The sequence below is a fragment of the Eriocheir sinensis genome, unplaced genomic scaffold (genome assembly GCF_024679095.1).
Source record: "Eriocheir sinensis breed Jianghai 21 unplaced genomic scaffold, ASM2467909v1 Scaffold865, whole genome shotgun sequence".
NCBI lineage: Eukaryota > Metazoa > Arthropoda > Malacostraca > Decapoda > Varunidae > Eriocheir > Eriocheir sinensis.
Genome location: NW_026112236.1, coordinates 45,167 through 51,018, shown reverse-complemented (window position 1 = coordinate 51,018; position 5,852 = coordinate 45,167).

The window sequence follows — 5,852 nt, the reverse complement described above, 5'->3', positions numbered from 1 at the left end:
TCTCTTCCTTTCCCTTCCCTTTCATTCCCTTTCCTTCTCTTCCTTTCCCATCCCTTCTCTTCCTTTCCCTTCCTTTTCATTCCCTTTCCTTCTCTTCCTTTCCCATCCCTTTCATTCCCTTTCCTTCTCTTCCTTTCCCATCCCTTCTCTTCCTTTCCCTTCCTTTTCATTCCCTTTCCTTCTCTTCCTTTTCCATCCCTTCTTTTCCTTTCCCATCCCTTCTCTTCCTTTCCCTTCCCTTTCATTCCCTTCCCTTTCCTTCTCTTCCTTTCCCATCCCTTCTCTTCCTTTCCCTTCCCTTTCATTCCCTTTCCTTCTCTTCCTTTCCCTTCCCTTTCCTTCACTTCCTTTCCCTTCCCTTCCTTTCCCTTCCCTTTCATTCCCTTTCCTTCTCTTCCTTTCCCTTCCCTTCTCTTCCTTTCCCTTCCCTTTCATTCCCTTTCCTTCTCTTCCTTTCCCATCCCTTCTCTTCCTTTCCCTTCCCTTTCATTCCCTTTCCTTCTCTTCCTTTCCCATCCCTTCTCTTCCTTTCCCTTCCCTTTCATTCCCTTTCCTTCTCTTCCTTTCCCATCCCTTCTTTTCCTTTCCCTTCCCTTTCATTCCCTTTCCTTCTCTTCCTTTCCCTTCCCTTCTCTTCCTTTCCCTTCCCTTCTCTTCCTTTCCCTTCCCTTTCATTCCCTTTCCTTCTCTTCCTTTCCCTTCCCTTCTCTTCCTTTCCCTTCCCTTTCATTCCCTTTCCTTCTCTTCCTTTCCCATCCCTTCTCTTCCTTTCCCTTCCCTTTCCTTCTCTTCCTTTCCCATCCCTTCTCTTCCCTTTCATTCCCTTTCCTTCCCTTCCCTTCTCTTCCTTTCCCATCCCTTCTCTTCCTTTCCCTTCCCTTTCATTCCCTTTCCTTCTCTTCCTTTCCCATCCCTTCTCTTCCTTTCCCTTCCCTTTCATTCCCTTTCCTTCTCTTCCTTTCCCATCCCTTCTCTTCCTTTCCCTTCCCTTCCCTTCCCTTTCCTTCCGTTCCCATCCCTTCCCTTCCTTTCCGTTCCCTTCCATTCCTTCCTTTCCTTCCCTTCCTTTCCTTCCTTTCATTCCCTTCCTTTCCTTCCCTTCCTTCCTTTCCTTCTTCCTTTCCCATCCCTTTCATTCCCTTTCCTTCCCTTCCCTTCCCTTTCCTTCTCTTCCTTTCACATCCCTTCTCTTCCTTTCCTTCCTTCCTTCCCTTACCTTCTCTTCCTTTCCCTTCCCTTTCATTCCCTTTCCTTCCCTTCCCTTCCCTTTCCTTCTCTTCCTTTCCCATCCCTTCTCTTCCTTTCCCTTCCCTTTCATTCCCTTTCCTTCCCTTCCCTTCCCTTTCCTTCTCTTCCTTTCCCATCCCTTCTCTTCCTTTCCCTTCCCTTTCCTTCCCTTCCCTTTCCTTCTCTTCCTTTCCCATCCCTTCTCTTCCTTTCCCATCCCTTCTCTTCCTTTCCCTTCCCTTTCATTCCCTTTCCTTCCCTTCCCTTCTCTTCCTTTCCCATCCCTTCTCTTCCTTTCCCATCCCTTCTCTTCCTTTCCCTTCCCTTTCATTCCCTTTCCTTCCCTTCCCTTCCCTTTCCTTTCCTTCTCTTCCTTTCCCATCCCTTCTCTTCCTTTCCCATCCCTTCTCTTCCTTTCCCATCCCTTCCCTTCCTTTCCCATCCCTTCTCTTCCTTTCCCATCCCTTCTCTTCCTTTCCCATCCCTTCCCTTCCTTTCCCATCCCTTCTCTTCCTTTCCCATCCCTTCTCTTCCTTTCCCTTCCCTTTCCTTCCCTTTCCTTCCCTTCCCTTCTCTTCCTTTCCCATCCCTTCTCTTCCTTTCCCATCCCTTCTCTTCCTTTCCCATCCCTTCTCTTCCTTTCCCTTCCCTTTCATTCCCTTTCCTTCCCTTCCCTTCCCTTTCCTTCTCTTCCTTTCCCATCCATTCCCTTCCTTTCCCTTCCCTTTCATTCCCTTTCATTCCCTTCCCTTCCCTTTCCTTCTCTTCCTTTCCCATCCCTTCCCTTCCCTTCCCTTCCCTTCCCTTTCCTTCTCTTCCTTTCCCATCCCTTCTCTTCCTTTCCCATCCCTTTCCTTCCTTTCCCATCTCATCCCTTTCCTTCCCTTCCCTTCCCTTTCTTTCCCTTCCTCCATTTCCCATCCCTTCCCTTTCCTTTCCTTCCTTTCCCTTTCATTCCTTCCCTTCCCTTCCCTTTCCTTCTCTTCCTTTCCCATCCCTTCCCTTTCCTTCTCTTCCTTTCCCTTCCCTTTCATTCCCTTTCCTTCCCTTCCCTTCCCTTTCCTTCTCTTCCTTTCCCATCCCTTCTCTTCCTTTCCCATCCCTTTCCTTCCCTTCCCTTTCATTCCCTTTCCTTCTCTTCCTTTCCCATCCCTTCTCTTCCTTTCCCTTTACTTACCTTCCCTTTCCTTCTTCCTTTCCCTTCCCTTCTCTTCCTTTTCCCTTCCTTTCATTCCCTTTCTCTTCTCTTCCCATCCCTTCTCTTCCTTTCCTTCCCTTTCATTCCCTTCCCTTTCCTTCCTTGCCCTTCCCTTTCCCTTCTCTTCCTTTCCCATCCTTCCCTTCCTTTCCTTCCCTTCCCTTTCCTTCTCTTCCTTTCCCTTCCCTTCTCTTCCTTTCCCTTCCCTTCCCTTCCCTTTCCTTCTCTTCCTTTCCCTTCCCTTTCATTCCCTTTCCTTCCCTTCCCTTCCCTTTCCTTCTCTTCCTTTCCCATCCCTTCTCTTCCTTTCCCTTCCCTTTCATTCCCTTTCCTTCCCTTCCCTTCCCTTTCCTTCTCTTCCTTTCCCATCCCTTCTCTTCCTTTCCCTTTCCTTCCCTTCCCTTTCCTTCTCTTCCTTTCCCATCCCTTCTCTTCCTTTCCCATCCCTTCTCTTCCTTTCCCTTCCCTTTCATTCCCTTTCCTTCCCTTTCCTTCCCTTCCCTTTCCTTCTCTTCCTTTCCCATCCCTTCTCTTCCTTTCCCATCCCTTCTCTTCCTTTCCCTTCCCTTTCATTCCCTTTCCTTCCCTTCCCTTCCCATCCCTTCTCTTCCTTTCCCATCCCTTCTCTTCCTTTCCCTTCCCTTTCATTCCCTTTCCTTCCCTTCCTCTCTTCCATTCCCTTCCCTTCTCTTCCTTTCCCTTCCCTTTCATTCCCTTCCCTTCCCTTCCCTTCCCTTCCCTTTCCTTCTCTTCCTTTCCCATCCCTTCTCTTCCTTTCCCTTCCCTTTCATTCCCTTCCCTTTCCTTCCCTTCCCTTCCCTTTCCTTCTCTTCCTTTCCCTTCCCTTTCATTCCCTTCCCTTTCCTTCCCTTCCCTTTCCTTCTCTTCCTTTCCCATCCCTTTCATTCCCTTTCCTTCCCTTCCCTTCCCTTTCCTTCTCTTCCTTTCCCATCCCTTCTCTTCCTTTCCCTTCCCTTTCCTTCCCTTTCCTTCCCTTCCCTTTCCTTCTCTTCCTTTCCCATCCCGGCTCTTCCTTTCCCATCCCTTCCTTCTCTTCCTTTCCCATCCTTCCCTTCCGTTCCCTTCCCTTTCCTTCACTTCCGTTCCCTTCCCTTCCCTTTCCTTCTCTTCCTTTCCCATCCCTTCTCTTCCTTTCCCATCCCTTCTCTTCCTTTCCCTTCCCTTTCATTCCCTTTCCTTCCCTTCCCTTCCCTTCCCTTTCCTTCTCTTCCTTTCCCATCCCTTCTCTTCCTTTCCCTTCCCTTTCATTCCCTTTCCTTCTCTTCCTTTCCCATCCCTTCTCTTCCTTTCCCTTCCCTTTCCTTCCCTTTCCTTCCCTTCCCTTTCCTTCTCTTCCTTTCCCATCCCTTCTCTTCCTTTCCCTTCCCTTTCATTCCCTTTCCTTCCCTTCCCTTCCCTTTCCTTCTCTTCCTTTCCCATCCCTTCCCTTCCTTTCCCTTCCCTTTCATTCCCTTTCATTCCCTTCCCTTCCCTTTCCTTCTCTTCCTTTCCCATACCTTCTCTTCCTTTCCCTTCCCTTTCCTTGCCTTCACTTCCATCCTTCCTTCCTTTCCCTTACCTTGCCTTCCATTGCCTTCCCTTCCCTTTCCTTCTCTTCCTTTCCCATCCCTTCTCTTCCTTTCCCATCCCTTCCCTTCCCTTTCCTTCCCTTTCCTTCTCTTCCTTCCCTTCCTTCTCTTCCTTCCCATCCTTCCTTCCTTCCTTTCATTCCCTTTCCTTCCTTCCTCCCTTCCCTGTCATTCCCTTTCCTTCCTTTCCTTCTCTTCCTTTCATTCCTTCTTCCTTCCTTTCCTTCCTTCCTTCCCTTTCCTTCTCTTCCTTTCCCATCCCTTCTCTTCCTTTCCCATCCCTTTCCTTCCCTTCCCTTCCCTTCCCTTTCCTTCTCTTCCTTTCCCATTACTTCTCTTCCTTTCCCATCCCTTCCCTTCCCTTTCCCTTCCTTCCTTCTCTTCCTTTCCTTTCCCTTTCCTTCCTTTCCTTTCCCCTTCTTTCCTTCCCTTCCTTCCCTTCCCTTTCCTTCTCTTCCTTTCCCTTCCCTTCCTTCCTTCCTTCCCTTCCTTCCCTTTTCCTTCTTTCTTCCTTCCCCCTTCCCTTCTCTTCCTTTCATCCCTTCTCTTCCTTTCCTTCCCTTTCCCTTCCCCTTCCCTTCCTTTTCCTTCCCCTTCCTTTTCCTTCCCTTTCCTTTGCCTTCCTTCCTTCTCCTTCCCTTCCTTAAACTGCTCTCAAAGGCCAGGCCTTCCTTCCCTTCCTTCCTTCCCTTAAACTGCTAAGGCCAGACAGAGGCATAGATAAACATATTATTATTATTATTATTATTATTATTATTATTATCATCATATTATTGTTATATGCATGGAAATCTTTTAGGAGGAGGAGGAATAGAGAAGAATTAGTTGATAATGACTGGGAGGAGGAGGAAGAGAGGTCCTTCATCCACTATTTCCTCTCTTCTTCTTCCTCCTTTTCTCTTGTTTTCTTTCTCTTCCTTCTCCCTATTTTTCTATCTTTTTGTTCTTATTCTTGATCCTCCTCCTCCTCCTCCTCCTCCTCCTCCTCCTCCTTCCTCTTCTCATCCATCTTTTTGACTCCTTATTTTCCATGTATTTTTATTTACTTTATAACTGAACTTTCAACAAGCAATATTAACAAGTCTCCCTTGACCAGGTTTCCCGTGACCCTGTGTGCCGATTTTGTTGACCAGCAGGGCGTGCAGTGCTTCTGAGAGCCCCCGCCAGCAGGGTATTCCGCCGACAGGTGGCAGACAGGGGGGTCTAGGTCTTATGCTGTCACATCCCTTATGGTGAGTTCACCAGCATCTTCACTTTCATCCCTGTGCTGTCACATCCTTGCTCACATCCCTTATGCAAGAGTTCACCAGCATCTTCACTCTTTCATCCCTGTGCTGTCACATCCCTTATGCAAGAGTTCACCAGCATCTTCACTCTTTCATCCTGTGCTGTCCAAATCCCTTAATGCATCCCTGTGCTGTCCAAATCCATTATGCAAGTGTTCACCAGCATCTTCCCTCTTTCATCCCTGTGCTGTCCAAATCCTTAATGCATCCCTGTGCTGTCCAAATCCCTTATGCAAAGTTCACCAGCATCTTCACTCTTTCATCCCTGTGCTGTCCAAATCCCTTATGCAAGAGTTCACCAGCATCTTCACTCTTTCATCCCTGTGCTGTCCAAATCCCTTATGCAAGAGTTCACCAGCATCTTCACTCTTTCATCCCTGTGCTGTCCAAATTCCTTATGCAAGAGTTCACCAGCATCTTCACTCTTCACTCTTTCATGCATCCTGTGCTGTCCAAATCCCTTATGCAAGAGTTCACCAGCATCTTCACTCTTTCATCCCTGTGCTGTCTAACAAATCCCTTATGCAAGAGTTCACCAGCATCTTCACTCTT